The sequence below is a fragment of the Caretta caretta genome, chromosome 5, assembly GCF_965140235.1.
Source record: "Caretta caretta isolate rCarCar2 chromosome 5, rCarCar1.hap1, whole genome shotgun sequence".
NCBI lineage: Eukaryota > Metazoa > Chordata > Testudines > Cheloniidae > Caretta > Caretta caretta.
This window is the reverse complement of record NC_134210.1, coordinates 131,211,694-131,236,955: the sequence shown is the minus strand read 5'-3', so window position 1 is coordinate 131,236,955 and position 25,262 is coordinate 131,211,694. Positions and strand designations below refer to the sequence as shown.

General features: G+C 47.6%; 1 protein-coding gene across 2 annotated transcripts in view; it reads left to right on the top strand.

The window, feature by feature from the left end:
- The window catches only part of LOC125637303 (neuronal acetylcholine receptor subunit alpha-7-like), a 125,488-nt gene that overhangs the window by 18,269 nt on the left and 81,957 nt on the right, over positions 1 to 25,262 (top strand). The window lies entirely within an intron of this gene.

Sequence of the window (25,262 nt, the reverse complement as noted above, 5' to 3'; positions counted from 1 at the left end):
TAGCTTTTTAATGATATTACATAAAAACACTGTACATCTAAACAGCTTATGAGCCATGTGTTACTACAAATTAATAAGCATGTGCTATTCCCAGAGCCAGCCTCCAAGCTGTAGTTATGGGCCCTGTGCTATTTCTGGAGCTACTCCTGAGGACGTGTGTGGCTATTTGAGGCAATACACAACAGGGACACTGGAACAATTTGTATAGTGGGGGAGCTGAATGCCATTGGACCAAACTGTAAACCCCGTATATGAGGAAAAGCACTCCAAGCCAGGGACTGCAGCTGCACCCCCAGCACCTCTAACTCCAGTACCCCGATACACAATGGCACCAGTTTGCAGAGACGGCAGTGCCTGTCTGTCTACAAAAACTGGTATGGCTGGTATAGAATCATAGAATATCAGGGTTGGAAGGGACCCCTGAAGGTCATCTAGTCCAACCCCCTGCTCGAAGCAGGACCAATTCCCAGTTAAATCATCCCAGCCAGGGCTTTGTCAAGCCTGACCTTAAAAACCTCTAAGGAAGGAGATTCTACCACCTCCCTAGGTAACGCATTCCAGTGTTTCACCACCCTCCTAGTGAAAAAGTTTTTCCTAATATCCAATCTAAACCTCCCCCACTGCAACTTGAGACCATTACTCCTCGTTCTGTCATCTGCTACCATTGAGAACAGTCTAGAGCCATCCTCTTTGGAACCCCCTTTCAGGTAGTTGAAAGCAGCTATCAAATCCCCCCTCATTCTTCTCTTCTGCAGGCTAAACAATCCCAGCTCCCTCAGCCTCTCCTCATAAGTCATGTGTTCTAGACCCCTAATCATTTTTGTTGCCCTTCGCTGGACTCTCTCCAATTTATCCACATCCTTCTTGTAGTGTGGGGCCCAAAACTGGACACAGTACTCCAGATGAGGCCTCACCAATGTCAAATAGAGGGGAACGATCACGTCCCTCGATCTGCTCGCTATGCCCCTACTTATACATCCCAAAATGCCATTGGCCTTCTTGGCAACAAGGGCACACTGCTGACTCATATCCAGCTTCTCGTCCACTGTCACCCCTAGGTCCTTTTCCGCAGAACTGCTGCCTAGCCATTCGGTCCCTAGTCTGTAGCGGTGCATTGGATTCTTCCATCCTAAGTGCAGGACCCTGCACTTATCCTTATTGAACCTCATCAGATTTCTTTTGGCCCAATCCTCCAATTTGTCTAGGTCCTTCTGTATCCTATCCCTCCCCTCCAGCTCCTCCCAGTTTAGTATCATCCGCAAATTTGCTGAGAGTGCAATCCACACCATCCTCCAGATCATTTATGAAGATATTGAACAAAACCGGCCCCAGGACCGACCCTTGGGGCACTCCACTTGATACCGGCTGCCAACTAGACATGGAGCCATTGATCACTACCCGTTGAGCCCGACAATCTAGCCAGCTTTCTACCCACCTTATAGTGCATTCTTCCAGCCCATACTTCCTTAACTTGCTGACAAGAATACTGTGGGAGACCGTGTCAAAAGCTTTGCTAAAGTCAAGAAACAATACATCCACTGCTTTCCCTTCATCCACAGAACCAGTAATCTCATCATAAAAGGCGATTAGATTAGTCAGGCATGACCTTCCCTTGGTGAATCCATGCTGGCTGTTCCTGATCACTTTCCTCTCATGCAAGTGCTTCAGGATTGATTCTTTGAGGACCTGCTCCATGATTTTTCCAGGGACTGAGGTGAGGCTGACTGGCCTGTAGTTCCCTGGATCCTCCTTCTTCCCTTTTTTAAAGATTGGCACTACATTACCCTTTTTCCAGTCATCCGGGACTTCCCCCGTTCGCCACGAGTTTTCAAAGATAATGGCCAATGGCTCTGCAATCACAGCCGCCAATTCCTTCAGCACTCTCGGATGCAACTCGTCCGGCCCCATGGACTTGTGCACGTCCAGCTTTTCTAAATAGTCCCTAACCACCTCTATCTCCACAGAGGGCTGGCCATCTCTTCCCCATTTTGTGATGCCCAGCGCAGCAGTCTGGGAGCTGACCTTGTTAGTGAAAACAGAGGCAAAAAAAGCATTGAGTACATTAGCTTTTTCCACATCCTCTGTCACTAGGTTGCCTCCCTCATTCAGTAAGGGGCCCACACTTTCCTTGGCTTCCTTCTTGTTGCCAACATACCTGAAGAAACCCTTCTTGTTACTCTTGACATCTCTGGCTAGCTGCAGCTCCAGGTGCGATTTGGCCCTCCTGATATCATTCCTACATGCCCGAGCAATATTTTTATACTCTTCCCTGGTCATATGTCCAACCTTCCACTTCTTGTAAGCTTCTTTTTTATGTTTAAGATCCGCTAGGATTTCACCATTAAGCCAAGCTGGTCGCCTGCCATATTTACTATTTTTTCGACTCATCGGGATGGTTTGTCCCTGTAACCTCAACAGGGATTCCTTGAAATACAGCCAGCTCTCCTGGACTCCTTTCCCCTTCAAGTTAGTCCCCCAGGGGATCCTGGCCATCCGTTCCCTGAGGGAGTCGAAGTCTGCTTTCCTGAAGTCCAGGGTCCGTATCGTGCTGCTTACCTTTCTTCCCTGTGTCAGGATCCTGAACTCAACCAACTCATGGTCACTGCCTCCCAGATTCCCATCCACTTTTGCTTCCCCCACTAATTCTACCCGGTCTGTGAGCAGCAGGTCAAGAAAAGCGCCCCCCCTAGTTGGCTCCTCTAGCACTTGCGCCAGGAAATTGTCCCCTACGCTTTCCAAAAACTTCCTGGATTGTCTATGCACCGCTGTATTGCTCTCCCAGCAGATATCAGGAAATTTAAAGTCACCCATGAGAATCAGGGCATGCGATCTAGTAGCTTCCGTGAGCTGCCGGAAGAAAGCCTCATCTACCTCATCCCCCTGGTCCGGTGGTCTATAGCAGACTCCCACCACTACATCACTCTTGTTGCTCACACTTCTAAACTTAATCCAGAGACACTCAGGTTTTTCTACAGTTTCGTACCGGAGCTCTGAGCAGTCATACTGCTCCCTCACATACAGTGCTACTCCCCCACCTTTTCTGCCCTGTCTGTCCTTCCTGAACAGTTTATAACCATCCATGACAGTACTCCAGTCATGTGAGTTATCCCACCAAGTCTCTGTTGTCAAAGAACTATGACGTGATTGGAATATCACCAGGACCTCCAGTTCTCCCTGCTTGTTTCCAAGGCTTTGTGCATTTGTATATAAGCACTTGAGATAACCTGTTGATCGCCCCTCATTCCCAGTATGAAGCAGGAGCCCTCCCCTCACAGACATTCCTGCCTGTGCTTCCTCCCGGTATCCCGCTTTCCCACTTACCTCAGGGCTTTGGTCTCCTTCCCCCGGTGAACCTAGATTAAAGCCCTCCTCACTAGGTTAGCCAGCCTGCTGGCAAAGATGCTCTTCCCTCTCTTCGTAAGATGGAGCCCGTCTCTGCCCAGCACTCCTCCTTCATGGAACACCATCCCATGGTCAAAGAATCCAAAGCCTTCTCTCCGACACCACCTGCGTAGCCATTCGTTGACTTCCACGATTCGACGGTCCCTACGCAGGCCTTTTCCTTCCACGGGGAGGATGGACGAGAACACCACTTGCGCCTCCAACTCCTTTATCCTTCTTCCCAGAGCCACGTAGTCTGCAGTGATCCGCTCAAGGTCATTCTTGGCAGTATCATTGGTGCCCACGTGGAGAAGCAGGAAGGGGTAGCGATCCGAGGGCTTGATGAGTCTCGGCAGTCTCTCCGTCACATCGCGAATCTTCGCCCCTGGCAAGCAGCAGACTTCTCGGTTTTCCCGGTCAGGGCGGCAGATAGATGACTCAGTCCCCCGGAGGAGAGAGTCCCCGACCACCACCATCCGCCTTCTCCTCTTGGGAGTGGTGGTCGTGGAACCCCCAACCTCAGGACATCGCATCTCATGCCTTCCAACCAGCGGAGTCTCCTTCCGCTTTCTCGCCCCAGACATATCATCTGGTCCACTCTCCGCAACGGTACCTGTGGAGAGAACATGAAAGCGGTTAGTTACCGGTGTCTGTGTTACTGGAACCCGGACATTCCGCTTACCTCTTCTGGAGGTCACATGTTGCCAAGCTTCTTCACTGGCCTCTTGGCTCCTCTGTGCAACCTGCTCTATATCTTTAGAGCTTTGTGCCCCTAGAAGCCTATCCTGAGTTTTGTCCAGAAAATCCTCAGTTTCTCGTATGCAACGCAGGGTTGTTATCTGTTGCTCCAGACCTTCAATCTTCTCTTCCAATATGAGACCAGCTTGCACTTTGTACAGACAAAGTCGCTTCTGTCCTGTGGAAGAAAGACAAACATGGCACATCCAGTGCAGGTCACAACAGCTGAACCCCCCCCTTCCATATCACCTTCCTACTATGAGCTTCCTCAGAGCAGTTTGCAAGACGTAAGCCTCACTGGGCTCACTCCAGGCGAACTCCCAGGCAAACTCCTGCTGTGAGCTGCTCTGCTGTCTCCCGCCGCTCAGCTGGTTCGCGAAGCTCTGGCTACTTTTAAACAGCCAGGCTTCCCTGACGCAAACAAACAGACACCCTAATGCCCGCCCCCTGCAGGCTAGCAGCCAATCAGACACTCAGTTAGTACTCCAACTCCTCTGCCAAACAGCCAGGTGGCAGCAGCAGCTGCTTCTTGCTGGCAGGGCTGGTTCTAGGATTTTTGCTGCTCCATGCAAAAAAAAATTTTGGCCGCCCCTGCTTTTTTTCGTGACCCCCCGCCCCCGGCTCCACCCCAACTCCGCCCCTTCTCAACACCTTTCCCAAATCCCCAGCCCCGCCTCCTCCCCCGGGCATGCCCCATTCCCCCCCCCCCGCTTCCTGCGGCTCCCCCGGCACTGCCCGAGCTCACCTCCGCTCCGCCTGCTCCCGTGAACACGCCGCCACTCTGCTTCTCCCCCTCCCGCTAAGGCTTGCTGCTTCAAACAGCTGTTTGGCGCACGGCAAGCCTGGGAGGGAGGGAGGAGCAGCGACGGCAAGCTCAGGGGAGCAGGTGGAGGCCAGCTGGGGCGGCGGGGGCACATTTCTAGGGGTGGCATGGCCTAGAGCCGGCCCTGCTTGCTGGCTTCTGAGCATGCAAACGAGGGTGGGGCAGTGCAGAGTGCTGTTAGTCATGAGTGCAAGATGCAGAGAGAGAGAGAGAGAGAGAGCAGGGGAAGGGGCCAGCTGCAGCGGAGTGGGTGTAGATGTAACATGAAGCACCCTATGAGTCACTGGCAGCAGGGGTCAAACCTAGACCTAGAGAATCTTAAAGCATGAGCTGCTACTATAAGCGCTAGAGGCCCTTTCTGTGTTAGCCAAGGCCTGGCAGAGTTGGGGGGTCAGGGGGAAGATATGCCCCACAGTGAACTTAAACATGCAAAATAATCCAAGTCAAAATCTCCCCTCCACGGTGAGGAGGGTTTCATTGTACAGAACAGCAGCTAACCCCCCCAGAAATAGTCTGACCCTTGCCTTCTAAATACAATATATTCCCTAGACAACTGACTGCATATGTAGTGTCTGCCCACTACATTCCAGCCCCTAGAACTACGGTGTGCGTCTTCTTAGCCTTGTCCTCTGCATGCATTGACACACCACCACCCTCTTTTTATTGTTATTGGCAGTCTTTTTTTTTTAAACACAATAACGATAGAGTTTCTTGGTTTTCTACCAACCTGAGGAATGACGCTGTACTATTTTCAAAAATCATCTATCTTGTCCTCTAGCCCAAGGATAACTTGGGGAGAGGGGGAATTACAGAAACAGATTTTCTGGCATGCCCCAAAAACAAGGCCCCTTTTGGGGGGAGGTTTTTAAAATACCTAGATGAAAACTTCCTTTGAGAGCATTTCTTTAAGCACTTTATCTCCCGGATGTCATCCTGGCTGTTCCAGTGAATTTAAATTTTTATATCTCTTGTGCATGAGCCAAAGTAGGAAAGATTTACTTTATAAAAGGAGGTCAACTAAGCAGTTATATGCTTTAAAAACAAAGCTTTTGCTCTTTGTCTAATGCTCCAGATGTTGTGGGGGCATTAGCTCTGATCAGGAATGACCTCTTTCCAGACAAGCATGCTATAAGTCCCCTCTGCAGCACTGATCATTAGAAAAGGGTCCCAGATCCAAACAAATCCAAACTTGGGGGACGTTCAGACCCTAAGACATCCATACAGGATCCATTCAATTAAAATAAAAACAATTCTAGCCTGGCACGATGGCAGCAAGAGACAGGGTCTGGAGAATATTAGAATCCCTGCTTTTGCACATGATATGAGGGTTATGTCTTGAGATCCAAAAAAGGTCACCAATTCTACCATGTTTTCAGCCTCAATTCCGGTTGATTGACAGACTAGCACTGAATGAAACCATTTATCTTCTCTTCCTAAGTGTCCATTCCCAGGGATGCAACCTTGCCATCTGTGCAAATCAGAGAAATTATTTTGTATAGAGGGTGCCATTAAAGTGGCTTGCTTCTCCTTATCCGCTTCATAGGAGGAGAAGCTGTCCATCCGCATTGCTTAGGAGCCGATTTAGCAAAGCACTTGTGTCCAGCCTTTTTCAGCACAGCACTGAAAGCATGTGTCTAAGGCTATGTCTATCCTAGAGAGCTTACAGCGGCACAGCTGTACGGATGCAGCTCTGCTGCTGTAAGGTGTGTTTTTTCACACCCCTGAGCAATGTAAGTTTTGCCAACATAAGCAGTCGCGTAGGCATGGCCAAAGTGCTTTGCTGAATCAGGCTATTTTCTGCCTAGAGAGCAGCTGCTTTCAAGTTGAAGGGCATGAGTAGCTCACCACCTTTCTCAAATATCTTTTCTAAACCATCTCTTGTTGCCAGACTCTCATATTATTAAAGATGCAAGGTGGACGAGGTAATATCTTTATTGGACTAACTTCTTTTGGTGAGACACACAAGCTGTTGAGATTACACAGAGCTCTTCTTCTGGTCTGGGAAAGATATTCCATGCATCACAGCTAAATACAAGGTGGAACGGATTGTTTAGTATAAGTAAAAAAAAAAGGAGGACTTGTGGCACCTTAGACACTAACAAATTTATTTGAGCATAAGCTTTCGTGAGCTACAGCTCACTTCATCAGATGCTTATGCTTAAATAAATTGGTTAGTCTCTAAGGTGCCACAAGTACTCCTTTTCTTTTTGTGGATACAGACTAACTTGGCTGCTACTCTGAAACCTTAGTATAAGTGGTTAGCACATATTGTAAAGGGACCATTCAAGGTAGAGTGGCTTGTTAGTACCTCTGCAGTCATAGGACTGAGGGGGTTAATGGGTTACAGATTGTTGTAATAAGCCATAAATCTAGGGTCTCTGTTCAGTCCCTGATTTTTAGTGCCTAGCAGAGTTATGAATTTAAACCTCCAGGCTTCTCTTTTGAAAGGGTTGTGCAGGTTTCCTTTGAGGACGAAGATGGAGAAGTCAGACAGAGTGATTGCTTTGTGAAAAGTGTTCAGCCACAGAGGATAGGTGTTTTTTGTCTTATCTTCCTGTGTGAGATCATTTGAGAACATAGTGATTCATAAAAGATTAAGGTTGCAAGAGACCTCAGGAGGTCATCTAGTCCAACCCCCTGCTCAAAGCAGGACCAATCCCCACTAAGTCATCCCAGCTAGTGAAATAGTGTTTCCTAATATCCAACCTAGACCTCCCGCACTGCAAATTGAGACTATTGCTCCTTGTTCTGTCTTCTGCCACCACTGAGAACAGCCCAGCTCCATCCTCTTTGGAACCCCCCCTTCAGGTAGTTGAAGGCTTTTATCAAATCCCCCTGCACTCTTCTCTTCTACAAACTAAATAACCCGAGTTTCTTCAGTCTCTCCTCATAAGTCATGTGCCCCAGCTCCTAATCATTTTCATTGCCCTCTGCTGCATAGTGGTTCGGGACTATTTAGAAAAGCTGGAGGAGCACAAGTCCATGGGGCCAGATGTGCTGCATCTGAGAGCGCTAAAGGAGTTGGCAGATGTGATTGCAGAGCCATTGGCCATTATCTTTGAAAACTCATGGCGAACGGGGGAGGTCCCGGACAACTGGAAAAAGGCTAATGTAGTGCCCATCTTTAAAAAAGGGAAGAAGGAGGATCCTGAAAACTATAGGCCAGTCACCTCAGACCCTGGAAAAATCATGGAGCAGGTCCTCAAGGAATCAATTCTGAAGCACTTAGAGGAGAGGAGTGATCAGGAAGAGTCAGCATGGATTCACCAAGGGCAAGTCATGCCTGACTAATCTAATTGCCTTCTATGATGAGATAACTGGTTCTGTGGATGAGGGGAAAGCAGTGACATTAGCAAAGCTTTTGACATGGTCTCCCACAGTATTCTTGCCAGTACGTTAAGGAAGTATGGGCTGGATGAATGGACTATAAGGTGGATAGAAAGCTGGCTAGGTTGTCAGGCTCAATGGGTAGCGATCAATGGCTTCATGTCTAGTTGGCAGCCGGTATCAATTGGAGTGCCCCAAGGGTTGGTCCTGGGGCCGGTTTTGTTCAATATCTTCATTAATGATCTGGAGGATGGCGTGGATTGCACCCTCAGCAAGTTTGCAGATGACACTAAGCTGGGAGGAGAGGTAGATACACTGGAGGGGTAGGGATAGGATACGGAGGGACCTCACAAATTAGAGGATTGCGCCAAAACAAATCTGATGAGGTTCAACAAGGACAAGTGCAGAGTCCTGCACTTAGGACGGAAGAATTCCATGCACCGCTACAGACTAGGGACCAAATGGCTAGGCAGCAGTTCTGCAGAAAAGGACCTGGGGTTACAGTGGATGAGAAGCTGGATATGAGTCAACAGTGTGCCCTTGTTGCCAAGAAGGCCAATGGCATTTTGGGATGTATAAGTAGGGGCATTGCCAGCAGATCGAGGGACGTGATCGTTCCCCTCTATTCGACATTGGTGAGGCCTCATCTGGAGTACTGTGTCCAGTTTTGGGCCCCACACTACGAGAAGGATGTGGAAAAATTGGAAAACATCCAGTGGAGGGCAACAAAAATGATTAGGGGACTGGAATCAGGACTTATGAGGAGAGGCTGAGGGAACTGGGATTGTTTAGCCTGCGGAAGAGAAGAATGAGGGGGGATTTGATAGCTGCTTTCAACTACCTGAAAGGGGGTTCCAAAGAGGATAGCTCTAGACTGTTCTCAGTGGTAGCAGATGACAGAATGAGGAGTAATGGTCTCAAGTTGCAGTGGGGGAGGTTTAGGTTGGATATTAGGAAAAACTTTTTCACTAGGAGGGTGTTGAAGCACTCGAATGCGTTACCTAGAGAGGTGGTGGAATCTCCTTCTTTAGAAGTTTTAAGGTCAGGCTTGACAAAGCCCTGGCTGGGATGATTTAGTTGGGGATTGGTCCTGCTTTGAGCAGGGGGTTGGACTAGATGACCTCCTGAGGTCCCTTCCAACCCTGATATTCTATGATTCTATGATCTCCTCAGGTCCACAGATGCACAAAGGGCCCTCTTACTTCTCTGCATTTCCAGGTAGCCACATCACAGGCCAGAAGGGTTCATTGTGATCATGTGGGCTGATTTCCTGAATACTACCAGCATGTATCATTTTACCCAGCCATTCCCTTTTAGAGAGCCATCAGGCTTGATTTAAAAAGACTTCAAGGAATGGAGAATTTATTACATGCCTGAGTAAATTGTTCCAAAGGTTAATAACCTTCACTGTTTAACATTTGGGCCATATTTCTAGTCTGAATTTATCTAGCTTCAGCTTCCAACAATTGGATGTTATGCCTTTGGCCATGAGATTAAAAAGCTTTCTACCGTCAGAAATCTTCTCCCCTCTTTATAGACTGTCATCTAGTCACCTGTTAACCATCTCTTGGATAAACTATGTAGATAGAGCTGCAGTGAGGGCATAGTATTTGCAGCCAGGGACCAGCGCTCCATGGTGCTGGGTGGTGTACAAACACAGAATAAGAGACAGCCTGTGCTGCAGAGAGCAGACAACCTAAGCATAAGATGAGAGAAGATAGGTGGAAGCACCAGGTAACAATGAGACAAAGGTCAGCATGACAAGCAACAGCCCCTTTGTAAGGTCACAGCAGAGAGTTCTAAGGAGCGAGATGAATCAGGGCAATGTGGTGACCACGCAGATGGTTATGGGTTGCTCCTCCAGGGACAGGGGGTGGCATGAGGACAGAGTGCAGAGGTGCTCATTTGAAAATTGAATCAATGGGTGTTGATGGCTGGGATCATTACCGGAGGGGAGTCAGGAATTGGCATCTCAACAGCATATGAGGGATGACAGGAAGGGCAGCAATTGGCTGTGAAGGACCTTAAAAGTGACGCCAGGTACTTTGACGCAGCAAAGAAGCGGGAGCCAGGGGAGGAACTACAAGAAGAGTGACATACTCAAAGCAATGAGCTAGGGAATATATCTTTGCAGTATCGTGAATGGATATGAAAGCGGTAGGACAGAATAGGTTAAGGCCACAGAGGAAGCAAGCAAGAGGAGACGCAAGAGGAGAGCCTGGGTAAGAGTTTTAGCCATGTGGCTGGAGAAGAAAGGCTGGATCTTAGAGGTGTTTGGCAGGAAGAACTGGAAGATGTTTTAGGAATTAAAGTGTGTATGCCAGAAGTTGACACAGAATTTCAGGAATAGTGTCACTGATGCCATATACGGAGGTATTATCATTGCTTTGCCCCTACTTGATATCCTCCTGCTTACAGAACCATGTTAGCTCTTCTAGCTACAGCCCTGCATCAGAAGCTTGTGTTCACTTGGTTCGGCCCCTGTCCCTGCCAGCTGGGCTCAGGCGGGGAGCAGAGGGGGCCACTGCCCCAGCCAGGCTCTCTCAGGCAGCTGCTGCACTGCACAGAGTCAGTGACCTGGAGTGGCCAGCTTCAGTCACATGAGAAGCAGCTCTGTCCCGCTTCCCACCTGGGCCCAGCCCCCAGGGAGAGCAGCCAAACGCACCTGGGGAGGTGCAGTGGGAGAAGGGGACAGCCAGCCCTCCCCATCAAGTGACTCTGGAGAGTGCAGTGGACCCGGGCTGGGCACAGGGTCCACTGGGCAGAGGAGACATGTGTGGTGGTCACGTGCTCCCCCAGCATCAGGAGGCACGAGTCGTCTGTGCCTATCCCCATCATTATTTATCACTCCATCAATTTTTGTCTCATCTGGATGTTTTGCCAGCAATGATTGTATATATTCTTCCAGGTCACTGATAAAAATACTGATTAGTGTCAAGCCAAGAGCAGACCCCTGTGGGACCCTCACTCAAACCCACTTCCAATGGCCTGCTACTGCCTCTCCCATTCAGGTGTGTGTGGGAAGATCATTAGCTCTGCCCCACAGCGCACTGGCTAGCGGGCTGGGGAAGGATTCGGTGCCAGGCATAGGGTGGTGCAGTTTACTTCCAATACCAGAGAATGGTGAGAACCAAGGAGTTGGAGTCACAATCTCAGGCTCAGCAGATAACACAGTTCAACCAGCACCGTTCTGTAGCAGGAGTCACAGAATTAGAGCACGTTGCATCACCTCACTCTACTGGTACTTGCCCACATTGCTAGGCAAAGCCCCAACCCTCACACACTCCACCCGCTGAACTCCCAGGGAAGGTCACCAGAGCTCCTCACACAGTGAAGTTACCAGACCAGGCTAGGAGATGCCCGAAATCATAGAAATCCCACACGTCCTGGCTATCTCAGGTGCCCGTGCAGTCTGTAGGATATTGTGCCTATGTACTCGCAGTGCTGCGTTCACCATTGTGCAAATCTTACTCGCTTCAGGGATCACTCACTCGCATAAATCACCTTATTGGGCCTAATGGAAACATGCACAGGAGTTCACCAACAGGAGTAAGCCTTGCACAACTGGCTGGAATTGTTTACTGCTTTCCCTGTCCAGGAAGGGAACATGAAAAGAAAAAAAAAAACAGACCAGAATTTACCAGCCTGTTTTAAAATTGCATGACAGGATTAGGGGGATTATCCCACTGGTTAGCCCAGTTCACCTCTCTCCTTCTATTAGACGAGGACCTGGCTTGACATCACATCTATAAAACATTATACAGCAGCTGGAGGAATCTGCTTCCACACTGGCTCTCTTGAACCAAGTCAGGTCTAAACTCAACCAACATGGTAAAAAACAGGTTCTGTGGCATACAGACTCCCTTCTGCAACATGGAAAGGCAAGATGCCTCTCAAGGCTCCATAATTTGCTCTCCATAATGATGAATGCCACGTCACATGGAGAAATCCACATCCTCCCCCCTTCACAAATGTAATGCCAACAGACCCCGGTTGTTGGCAGGCGGGATTGAACCTGGGACTTTTGGAGATTAGTGCATGAGCTTCTACTGCATGAGTTTAAAGCCATATGGCTGTTAGCTAAGGCTGCAGAGCAAACTCATTAAGCTCTCTCTACATGGTCTCAGTGCCACTAGATGGGACAGAACACCACACCCATGAGGTGTGTGGGTTACACAAATAAAAATGTAAAAGCATAAATTGCTTGGATTAGGTTTGGTGCTGCTGGCACCAGCAGTTTGTCTCTGGGATTAATTTAGCTTTTACTTAGAAGCCAGTGGTAGCAAACCAAAGCCCTTGAGAATGTATTTTCCACATATCAAAGACATGGCACATGGATGCCAGTGCACGGCACTCTATCACTAGAGCTCAGGGTTCCAGACACAGACCTAAATCACAGCTAAAGCTGACACAGCCCATGTTTGCATGGGAGTCGGTGCACTGCAGAATTAATTAGCCCTTCCAGTCTTGCCCAGAAAACCGATACTTTCTAGGCACTTCCCTGCACTGTCAGCTGCAGGGATGTGTATTTGTTGTGCACAGTCATACACTATTATTTCTCTTGGAGTCACCCCTACTAGCCACAACTGAGACTGAGGCCCCATCTGTGCTCGATGCGGCACATACACACAGTGAGAGACCGCCCCGCCCCAAGGAGTTGGCTGTCTACCGAGACATAAAGAGTGGGAGGGGAAATAGAGGCACAGAGAGGGGAAACGACTTCCCAGGGTCACACAGGAAGTCACTGGCAGAGCTGGGAAACAGAACATAGGTCTCCTAAATCCCAGTTCACTATGTGACCTCTCCAATGAATTACACTGCATATGCGCCATTTACAATATAGCTCATTTGTATGCATGGTCTCCTTCATAGTGCTGTTACCCTCCAGCTCTGTAGCAGAACTCAATGGATCCCAGCTGATGAGGGAGGGGGCTTGGATGGATGGATGGATGGAGGGCCAGTTACAAGGAACTGTTCCTAGTTGCCCAAAGCCCCACTAATGTAAGGGGGAGCAAAATGTGGTCCAAGAAGAGTGAGAATCCTGACAAACTATTTTGGAAATTGCCATGTACACAATACTGTGAGCACCAGGCCCTTTTGTTATGCACTTTTTTATTGTAATATAGTCAGAATAAACAAAAAAGTGTTTATTCACAGACTCTGAAGACAAGGAAATAGCCGAGTGTTAGATTATGGCTTCAGAAAACTTGCAAATTCTCAGCTTTGTCTCAACATTTCCCATCATATCTGCCCATGGCATTCTTACAGGACTATTGGGACTCATAGAAACCACTTGCCAGACAAAGGGCAAATTTCCTCCAGGACAATTGACTTGCTCCAGAAATTCTGCATTAACCACCTTTCTCAGAACACCATACTTACTATCAGGAAGTCACCTCCCTATACACCAACATTCCTCACCCCAGCATTGCTGCTTGCCTCAAATATCCACAAGACAATGAACAACAGTTTGAGGTGGACATCTGACATCACCAAACTCATCCATTTCATCCTTACCCAAAACATTTACATTCAAACACTTTGTCCAAACTGTTGGAAACAGCCATGGGTACTAGGAAGGTTCTCCAATATGCGAACCTCTTCATGGGCCACCTTGTGGAAGAATTTCTGGAAAAATGCAACTAGAAACTGACTATGTATCTGGATAGTTTTCATCCTCTGGACAGATGACCCAAATTTCCTCAGATTTCTACTACAACTTCAACTACCATCATTCACTCCTGCACCAGCATCAACTTCCTGGATACCACAATCAGCTTCAACAATGGCCCTACGGACAACTTATATACAACAAATGCACAGATCACCACACCTACCTTCACAGATCCAGCAACCACGCCAAACACCAAGAAACCGGTTATCTACAGCCATGGCCTCAGATAACACAGGATAAACTTTCAGGAGAAGGTCTGGGATATACACCTTAAAACATTTAAAACAGCCTTCACCAAACAAGGACACTGTACCAGAGAAGTAGATCACATCATAGAATCACAGAATCATAGAATATCAGGGTTGGAAGGGACCTCAGGAGGTCATCTAGTCCAACCCCCTGCTCAAAGCAGGACCAATCCCCAACTAAATCATCACTGAAGACATTTAACAGAACCAGACCCAGGACCAATCCCTACAGGACCCGACTTGTTATGCCCTTCCAGCTTGACTGTGAACCACTGATAACTACTCTCTGGGAATGTTTTTCTCATCAGTTATGCACCCACCTTATAGTATCTCCATCGAGGTTGTATTTCCCTAGTTTGTTTATGAGAAGGTCATGTGAAACAGTATCAAAAGCTTTACTAAAGTCAAGATATACCACATCTACCACTTCCCCTCTATCCACAAGACTTGTTACTCTGTCAAAGAAAGCTATCAGGTTGGCTTGACATGATTTGTTCTTGACAAATCCATGCTGACTGTTATTTATCTTCTAGGTGTCTACAAATTGATTGCTTAATTATTTGCTCCATTATCTTTCCAGGTACTGAACTTAAGTTGACTGGTCTGTAATTCCCCAGATTTTATAGAGTAGCACTATATTTGCCCTCTTCCAGTCCTCTTCCATCTCCCATGAGTTTTTGAAGATAATTGCTAATGGCTCAGATATCTCCTTCAGTATTCTAGGATGGATTTCATCAGGCCCTGGCAACTTGAAGACATCTAACTTTGTCCAAGCACAAATCTCAGCAACAGATTATGTGCTCTCCTTTCAATTCTGCCTATTAAGAATAAAACGTTCCACTCCCCTTTAATGCAACTCCCAGCAACCTACCCTTTTCCTGATGGCCTGGGAAAAACAGATGGGCCTTGCAGCATGCACTGAACATCAACTGACTCCAGCTTTGTTGCACCAACGATGGGAAAATCAATTCAACACGTGGGTTCCTGTCACTGAGAATACCATGCCAGCAGCTGCCTCCTGCACTTCCTGGGTCAAACTGCATTAGTTTTCCTGCACTGGGCTTTGAACCTCTCAAATTCTAGGCTTTGCCAAGGGACTCCCAGAGGCCCCAGTGCAATTTGGAGATGGGTTGCTCTAGGTTACTGTGGCTTTCCATGGGCCACTCTGCTGCTGAGAATAGCAAGAGCAGAACCTACTCCAGTCAGCTCCCAGCTCTGGCACAACCCTACATTGGGAGCTGTGAGGTAGGCAGCATGGGATCCTCTAGGGTGGGGGGCAATCCGGTCAGTTTGCTCCCCTGTATGCCAGGTTGCAATGGAATGGACAATCTGACTGGTTTTGATTGGAAGCACCAAAATTCTGCAAGGGCAGTGTGGGGCCTGATCCTGCTACTCTCAGGATCCCAATCCTGTCTGGTCTCTCAGGCTTGGTCTACACTACAGACTTATGGCAGTATAACTAAGTCGCTCAGGGGTGTGGAAAATCCATACCCCTGAGCAATGCAGTTATACAGACCTCACTCCCAGTGTGCACAATGCTATATCAACCGGAGGGCTTCTCGCATTGATGTAGCTACAACAATTGGAGCTGACAGGAGAAGCTCTCATCGGAGTAGGTAGTGTCTTCACGAAGTGCTACAGCACCACAGATGCATGGGTACAGCTGCGCTGCTGTATGTGTAGCCACGCCCTTGGTTATTCAGCCTTTTATTAGACCCACATCCAATGGTGCTACACAAAGGACTAAGAACTACTCATGTGAGGAAGGGCTGAAGGCTTGTGCCCTGTTCTCATGGGGAGTGGGGACATGACGAGAAGCAGGCAGTATGGCAAGTTTCATGAGAAAGTTTCTGCGGTAAGGTTGTTATACCGAGCTGTGAACTTTTTGAAGTTCACCAGTCTTGGAATAAAAATTGTTGATTCCATTGTCTGGACAAGAACTTTAACAGATAAAGATGCCCGGGTCTGGGCTGCGTCTGAATGTTTTGAAAAAAAAAAGATTTGTTAAAACTCCCACCTCACAATGCCCTTGCTGCATCACAGAGTTAATAACTTCATTTAAAACTCTTCCTAGACAAGAGACATCTCCGTGGCTCCCTGTAATTACTGTGTGCCATTCCACTACAGATTATACATTGCTGAGTACGAGCTTGGAGAACTTCATTCGTCTCTTGGCCCCAGCTCCTGCCTAGTTCCAAAATAAGGGCCTGGCTATCTCTTAGCCTCATCAGCCCCTGCAGTCTCATCTCTTCTCAGGAAAGCGGAGATCGCCATGACATGTCCGAGGGCCTGGAATGCTGCCAAAACACTTTGGGCCCCACCCTGTGGTCCTTGCTCACACGCCCTGCTGACTTCATGGGACTACTTACGTGGGAGAATGCTACTGAGCCTGAATAAAGCTTTGTCTCCACACACAAAAGTGCTTCTGTTATTTCACAAGTAGAGAGGTCTGGTTGCACCGCTCTGAGGCAGGGTGACCCAGGCTGGGGGAGTGTGGGTCTTTGGCCCCCTCTCCTAGCCAGCCAAGGTAAAGACGTTTACGAATCTGTTCCTGGCCATGTAGTTGTTCCTTTGCTCAAGCAGTAGCATCTCATGCTTTTCGATCGAGAGGTCTCCGGTTCAGGCTCTGCAGCCAACCCAGCCAGGGGCACCTTTGCATAAGCCTTCAGTGAATCTGCTCCGGCTGAAGTGTTTTGGTCCTAGAGCCCAGGCGCTGCAGCTACGTTGGTAGAGCCTCCCCCATAATGCTGTTCCCCCTCGGTGCTCTCTCCGCTCACCCATTCGTCCACCGAGCAATCCCAGGATGAGCAAACCAGAAGCATGTGTGGAAGAAAATGGCAGTTTAGGTGGCCAAAAGGATGATTTTTCTGCCTTCATCCAGCATTTTCAGAAAGGGTGTGTATGCCCAGGGGGGCCCTGCATACCCAGGGGGGAGCAGAGAGCAAAGGGGTGGGGACAGGGTGTGGTACAAGGCACAATTGTTCACACGGCACTTTCAAAAGCCCAAAAAGGGGCCGTTCCTGTGTAAAATACACATTCCATCAACACACAAAGACATTAACTCTGACCCAGATTAATGCTGGTCTTATAGAGCTAAGCTTGTGGTGTTTTAATAAGCCATGAATGGCTTGATCAGAAAAATTTGTGCATTATGGGGGCGTTATAATATTTTAAAGCCCTTAGCTGTTCATTTTAAGTAGGTGGCTTCACAAACAAAATGTTTAATTAGAATCATAGAATCATAGAATATCAGAGTTGGAAGGGACCTCAGGAGGTCATCTAGTCCAATCCCCTGCTCAAAAGCAGGACCCATCCCCAATTAAATCATCCCAGCCAGGGCTTTGTCAAGCCTGACCTTAAAAACTTCTAAGGAAGGAGATTCCACCACCTCCCTAGGCAACGCATTCCAGTGTTTCACCACCCTCCTAGTGAAAAAGTTTTTCCTAATATCCAACCTAAACCTCCCCCACTGCAACTTGAGACCATTACTCCTTGTCCTGTCCTCTTCCACCACTGAGAATAGTCTAGAACCATCCTCTCTGGAACTACCTCTCAGGTAGTTGAAAGCAGCTATCAAATCCTCCCTCAATCTTCTCTTCCGCAGACTAAACAATCCCAGTTCCCTCAGCCTCTCCTCATAAGTCATGTGTTCTAGACCCCTAATCATTTTTGTTGCCCTTCGCTGGACTCTCTCCAATTTATCCACATCCTTCTTGTAGTGTGGGGCCCAAAACTGGACACAGTACTCCAGATGAGGCCTCACCAATGTCGAATAGAGGGGAACGATCACGTCCCTCGATCTGCTCGCTATGCCCCTACTTATACATCCCAAAATGCCATTGGCCTTCTTGGCAACAAGGGCACACTGCTGACTCATATCCAGCTTCTCGTCCACTGTCACCCCTAGGTCTTTTTCCGCAGAACTGCTGCCTAGCCATTCGGTCCCTAGTCTGTAGCTGTGCATTGGATTCTTCCGTCCTAAGTGCAGGACCCTGCACTTATCCTTATTGAACCTCATCAGATTTCTTTTGGCCCAATCCTCCAATTTGTCTAGGTCTTTCTGTATCCTATCCCTCCCCTCCAGCGTATCTACCACTCCTCCCAGTTTAGTATCATCCAGAAATTTGCTGAGAGTGCAATCCACACCATCCTCCAGATCATTTATGAAGATATTGAACAAAACCGGCCCCAGGACCGACCCTTGGGGTACTCCACTTGATACCGGCTGCCAACTAGATATGGAGCCATTGATCACTACCCGTTGAGCCCGACAATCTAGCCAGCTTTCTACCCACCTTGTAGTGCATTCATCCAGCCCATACTTCCTTAACTTGCTGACAAGAATACTGTGGGAGACCGTGTCAAAAGCTTTGCTAAAGTCAAGAAACAATACATCCACTGCTTTCCCTTCATCCACAGAACCAGTAATCTCATCATAAAAGGCGATTAGATTAGTCAGGCATGACCTTCCCTTGGTGAATCCATGCTGACTGTTCCTGATCACTTTCCTCTCATGCAAGTGCTTCAGGATTGATTCTTTGAGGACCTGCTCCATGATTTTTCCAGGGACTGAAGTGAGGCTGACTGGCCTGTAGTTCCCTGGATCCTCCTTCTTCCCTTTTTTAAAGATTGGCACTACATTAGCCTTTTTCCAGTCATCTGGGACTTCCCCGGTTCGCCACGAGTTTTCAAAGATAATGGCCAATGGCTCTGCAATCACAGCCGCCAGTTCCTTCAGCACTCTCGGATGCAACTCGTCCGGCCCCATGGACTTGTGCACGTCCAGCTTTTCTAAATAGTCCCTAACCACCTCTATCTCCACAGAGGGCTGGCCATCTCTTCCCCATTTTGTGATGCCCAGCGTAGCAGTCTGGGAGCTGACCTTGTTAGTGAAAACAGAGGCAAAAAAAGCATTGAGTACATTAGCTTTTTCCACATCCTCTGTCACTAGTTTGCCTCCCTCATTCAGTAAGGGGCCCACACATTCCTTGGCTTTCTTCTTGTTGCCAACATACCTGAAGAAACCCTTCTTGTTACTCTTGACATCTCTGGCTAGCTGCAGCTCCAGGTGCGATTTGGCCCTCCTGATAACATTCCTACATGCCCGAGCAATATTTTTATACTCTTCCCTGTTCATATGTCCAACCTTCCACTTCTTGTAAGCTTCTTTTTTATGTTTAAGATCCGCTAAGATTTCACCATTAAGCCAAGCTGGTCGCCTGCCATATTTACTATTCTTTTGACTCATCGGGATGGTTTGTCCCTGTAACCTCAACAGGGATTCCTTGAAATACAGCCAGCTCTCCTGGACTCCTTTCCCCTTCAAGTTAGTCCCCCAGGGGATCCTGGCCATCCATTCCCTGAGGGTGTCGAAGTCTGCTTTCCTGAAGTCCAGGGTCCGTATCGTGCTGCTTACCTTTCTTCCCTGTGTCAGGATCCTGAACTCAACCAACTCATGGTCACTACCTCCCAGATTCCCATCCACTTTTGCTTCCCCCACTAATTCTACCCGGTTTGTGAGCAGCAGGTCAAGAAAAGCGCCCCCCCTAGTTGGCTCCTCTAGCACTTGCGCCAGGAAATTGTCCCCTACGCTTTCCAAAAACTTCCTGGATTGTCTATGCACCGCTGTATTGCTCTCCCAGCAGATATCAGGAAAATTAAAGTCACCCATGAGAATCAGGGCATGCGATCCAGTAGCTTCTGTGAGCTGCCGGAAGAAAGCCTCATCTACCTCATCCCCCTGGTCCGGTGGTCTATAGCAGACTCCCACCACTACATCACTCTTGTTGCACACACTTCTAAACTTAATCCAGAGACACTCAGGTTTTTCTGCAGTTTCGTACCGGAGCTCTGAGCAGTCATACTGCTCCCTCACATACAGTGCTACTCCCCCACCTTTTCTGCCCTGCCTGTCCTTCCTGAACAGTTTATAACCATCCATGACAGTACTCCAGTCATGTGAGTTATCCCACCAAGTCTCTGTTATTCCGATCACGTCATAGTTCTTTGACATCACCAGGACCTCCAGTTCTCCCTGCTTGTTTCCAAGGCTTTGTGCATTTGTATATAAGCACTTGAGATAACCTGTTGATCGCCCCTCATTCCCAGTATGAGGCAGGAGCCCTCCCCTCACAGACATTCCTGCCTGTGCTTCCTCCCGGTATCCCGCTTTCCCACTTACCTCAGGGCTTTGGTCTCCTTCCCCCGGTGAACCTAGTTTAAAGCCCTCCTCACTAGGTTAGCCAGCCTGCTCGCGAAGATGCTCTTCCCTCTCTTCGTTAAGTGGAGCCCGTCTCTGCCTAACACTCCTTCTTGGAACACCATCCCATGGTCGAAGAATCCAAAGCCTTCTCTCCGACACCACCTGCGTAGCCATTCGTTGACTTCCACGATTCGACGCTCCCTACCTAGGCCTTTTCCTTCCACGGGGAGGATGGACGAGAACACCACTTGCGCCTCCAACTCCTTTATCCTTCTTCCTAGAGCCACATAGTCCGCAGTGATCCGCTCAAGGTCATTCTTGGCAGTATCATTGGTGCCCACGTGGAGAAGCAGGAAGGGGTAGCGATCCGAGGGCTTGATGAGTCTCGGCAGTCTCTCCGTCACATCACATTAATTTTTCCAGGAAGTGGTTTTATTAGAAAAGTGAATGATTTATATTAATATACAGATTTTTTTTACTGTATAAACTGTTGCTGAAAACAAGACAAAAGTATTATTCTACTGTCAACTATTCAGCTGCTTGTATGCTCTTGGTCTGGATGGAGGCATTCAGGGAATTCTGGGAAAGTGCTTCAACATAGGTGCTGCTACAGCTAGAGTGGGTCTTTTATGTACAACTGATCTGAAGAAACCAGGTTGCTGAGCACGGACACATTAATTGCTTGAGGACCAAGCTGTATGAAGGGTAACATTTATCCTTGAAATGATCCAGTTCTCTAGGACAGATGCACTTTAGAGGCCATGTACTGTTTTGAATGTGGTAGGGGAGACTGCAGGGTGGAAGGGGTTAAATTACTGCACTTCCCTACTTTGCATTTTGTGACTCACCCTAGCTGTTTGGGTTACATGTATTTACACCAGTGGAGATGCTGGCCCCGGTCTCCACTGAGCTCTGCATTTTGCAGCATGTGAGAAACGAAAATAAAAAAGTGAGGGATACAGACAAATATAAATATGCTAGTAATATGCACCCGTTGACATTATTCCTAGTATAGCATCTGGATTCACTAGATTAAACCATAATCCTTATAGTACATCCTGTACAAATCTTTTCCAGCCAGATAACTTCCACTGTGTAAACTCGACCAGTCAAGACTGAAACAGACAGAGAACATGAAACAAAGCCATAATCATGAAAGGATTATTCAGTAGGTATTTCGAATTTATAAAGTATTAATGAAAAAATGACTTTCAGCCCCTACAGACTAAGAGAATCATTTTTCATTAATATCTTCTGCATTTACTTGTGATTTTACTGAGTAACCTGTGTGATATTTACTTTTTATTTGTAGAAAAATCCCCAGCAAACTGTGCATCTCATTCATGCCATTTATTACCAGGGGCCCAATTTCTCTACTGACACTATTGTAAATCAAGAGTAACTTTACTGAAGTAGGTGTAATTACAGATATAAAACTGGTGTGAGTGAGATGAGAATTAGGCCCTGCATCACTATAAATGCTGAAAAATCTCTGATTAATATTCATGAAGAGTAGGTATTAAAATGCCAAGGCAGAAAAATTATGCATACGGCTGTGTCATAAATATAAAGGAAAGGGTAAACCCCTTTAAAATCCCTCCTTGCCAGAGGAAAAAACCCTGTAAAGGGTTAAGAAGCTAAAGGTAACCTCCCTGGCACCTGACCAAAATGACCAATAAGGAGACAAGATACTTTCAAAAGCTGGGAGGAGGGAGAGAAACAAAGGGTCTGTGTCTGTCTGTATGCTGCTTTTGCCAGGGATAGACCAGGAATGGAGTCTTAGAACTTTAGTAAGTAATCTAGCTAGGTATGTGTTAGATTATGATTTCTTTAAATGGCTGAGAAAAGAACTGTGCTGAATAGAATGACTATTCCTGTGTGTGTGTCTTTTTTGTAACTTAAGGTTTTGCCTAGAGGGATTCTCTATGTTTTGCATCTAATTACCCTGTAAGGTATCTACCATCCTGATTTTACAGAGGTGATTCCTTTACTTCTATTTCTATTAGAAGTCTTCTTGTAAGAAAACTGAATGCTTTTTCATTGTTCTCAGATCCAAGGGTTTGGGTCTGTGGTCACCTATGCAAATTGGTGAGGATTTTTACCAAACCTTCCCCAGGAAGTGGGGTGCAAGGGTTGGGAGGATTTTGGGGGGAAAGACATGTCCAAACTACGTTTCCCAGTAAACCCAGTTAGAGTTTGGTGGTGGCAGTGGAGATCCAGGGACAAAGGATAAAATTAATTTGTACCTTGGGGAAGTTTTAACCTAAGCTGGTGAAAGTAAGCTTAGGAGGTTTTCATGCAGGTCCCCACATCTGTACCCTAGAGTTCAGAGTGGGGGAAGGAACCTTGACAGGCTGCTAGACCAGTATATTCACTAAAACTAAACCCAATACGCTCTCTTGTGAGGCCAACCTACTCTGACCAATTTTGAACTCTGGAAAAAACAAACAATTGGTTCCTACATCAGTGTGGAAACTGCTTGAGAACTGGTGATGCTAATGTCAAAGAGTCATGAATTATTGTTTCAACTAAGTTCTGAGTGTCAGGCATTATCAAAATGCCCATTTTACATAAGCCAACTAACTGCATCATGATTTAAATGTGAAACAACTCCAAAGTTAAGAAATGCCAGAATTAAGGTTGCCTGTATTACATTATCACATACTATTTTTTTCCTCAGGACCCTTGCCTTAGTCAGTGCACAGGATGGAAGGTGCTCACTTAATGAGCAGCTATTCAAAATGTTGTTTTTATCACAATGTTCAATGTGTGGCCCCAGGCCTTGTTTACTGAACACTAGTCACACCCTGCTCTGAAGACAGAATTATTACTTTCCTCAGGGGCTTTTCCATGGCACTCATCACTGTAGTATTTGATTGCTTCACAAACAGGACTGAATGTATTTGCAGAACTCCCCTGTGAGCCGAGAGAATATTATTATGCCCCTTTTACAGACGGGGAGCTGAGGCCCAGAGAGATTAAGGTCAAAAGTATCCACTAATTTTGGGTGCTCAATTTGAGACCCCCTAGGACCTGATTTTTCAGAGTGCTTAGCAACATATAGTAGCATTTAATACGTTCACAGCACAGCTTCCAGAGAGTGCAGTTATAGCTCTGAGTGCTCAGCACTTCTGCACATCAGACCCCAGGGTCTCAAGTCAGGCCCCCAGAAAATGAGGAACACCCAGTTAGTGACCACTGTGAAGAGTCTGGTGTGGCTGACTTGCCCAACATCACTCAGGAAATTAGTGGCAAGGATAGAATCCAGTTCCTCAGAGCAGCCTGCAACTGCCATCACCATGATACCCTCCTGTTTCTTCCTTTAGTGTCCTGCCTATTCTGAGATACACTTTCCACCATCTGTGTTCCCCCATTCTGGGGTTTGTATGGCAGTCCAGCAGTCCAGCCACTTCCCCACTGGTGGTGGTGGTGGGGGGGAGACCTGGGCCCACCCACTACTCTGGGTCCCAACCCAAGGACCCTGTAGATGGCAGCCACATGCTGCATCCCCTCCAACTTCTTAGTACATTTTTCTGGGCCACCTCCCCACAGCCCCAGCACCTTCTTCACCCTATTCCTTGCAGCTTCTCTTATTGGCTGCATCTCCTGCACAGCCTCAATAGGGTTCTATTAACCCCTCATATGCCAGTGTGGTGATGGGGTGTCCACCCGAGGTCCTACTGACAACAGCCTCTTTCACTGCACAACTCAGATTCATTCCCAAAGTACTTCATCTCATTTTCCCTCCTATTCTAGCCTCCACCCTTTCAGGCTCCTTGTCCCACCTTTCCCCACCCCAAGGCCCAGCTTTTGGCCTCTCTGCAGTTGAATCAGGCAGTTTCCTCCTCCACTCTTAGCTCAGCAATGGGGGTTTTGAGAGCTCAGGAGAGACAGGCTCCTTGCTCTCAGTTCTGGTGTCCAGGCCACTGAGAACAGCCCAGCTCCATCCTCTTTGGAACCCCTCTTCAGGTAGTTGAAGGCTGCTATCAAATCCCCTCCCCCGCACTCACGCTTCTCTTCTGCAGACTAAATAAGCCCAGTGCCCTCAGCCTCTCCTCGTAAGTCATGTGCCCCAGCCCTCTAATAATTTTTGTTGCCCTCCGCTGGACTCTCTCCAATTTATCCACATCCTTTCTATAGTAGGGCCCCCAAAACTGGGTGCAATACTCCAGATGTAGCCTCACCTGTGCCAAATAGAGGGGAATAATCACTTCCCTTGATCTGCTGGCAATGCTCCTACTAATGCAACCCAATATGCTGTTAGCCTTCTTGGCAACAGGGTAACACTGTTGACTCATATCCAGCTTCTCGTCCACTGAGGTCCCCAGGTCCTTTTCTGCAGAACTGCCGCTTAGCCAGTCAGTCCCCAGTCTGTAGCGGTATATGGGATTCTTCCATCCTAAGTGCAGGACTCTGCACTTGTCTTTGTTGAACCTCATCAGATTTCTTTTGGCCCAATCCTCCAATTTGTCTAGGTCACTCTGGGCCCTATCCCTACTTTGCAGCGTATCTACCTCTCTCCCCAGCTTAGAGTCATCCATGAACTTGCTGAGGGTGCAATCCATCCCATCATCCAGATCATTAATGAAGATGTTGAACAAAAAGGGCCTCAGGACACTCCGCTTGATACTGGTTGCCAACTAGACACTGAGCCGTTGATCACTACCTGATGATCTAACAAGCTTTCTATCCACCTTATAGTCCATTCATCCAATCCATACTTCTTTACAGTGCTGGCAAAAATACAGTGGGAGACAGTATCAAAACTTTTGCTAAAGTCAAGGTATATCACATCCACCGCTTTCCCCATATCCACAGAGCCAGGTATCTCATCATAGAAGGCAATCAAGTTGGTCAGGGATGACTTGC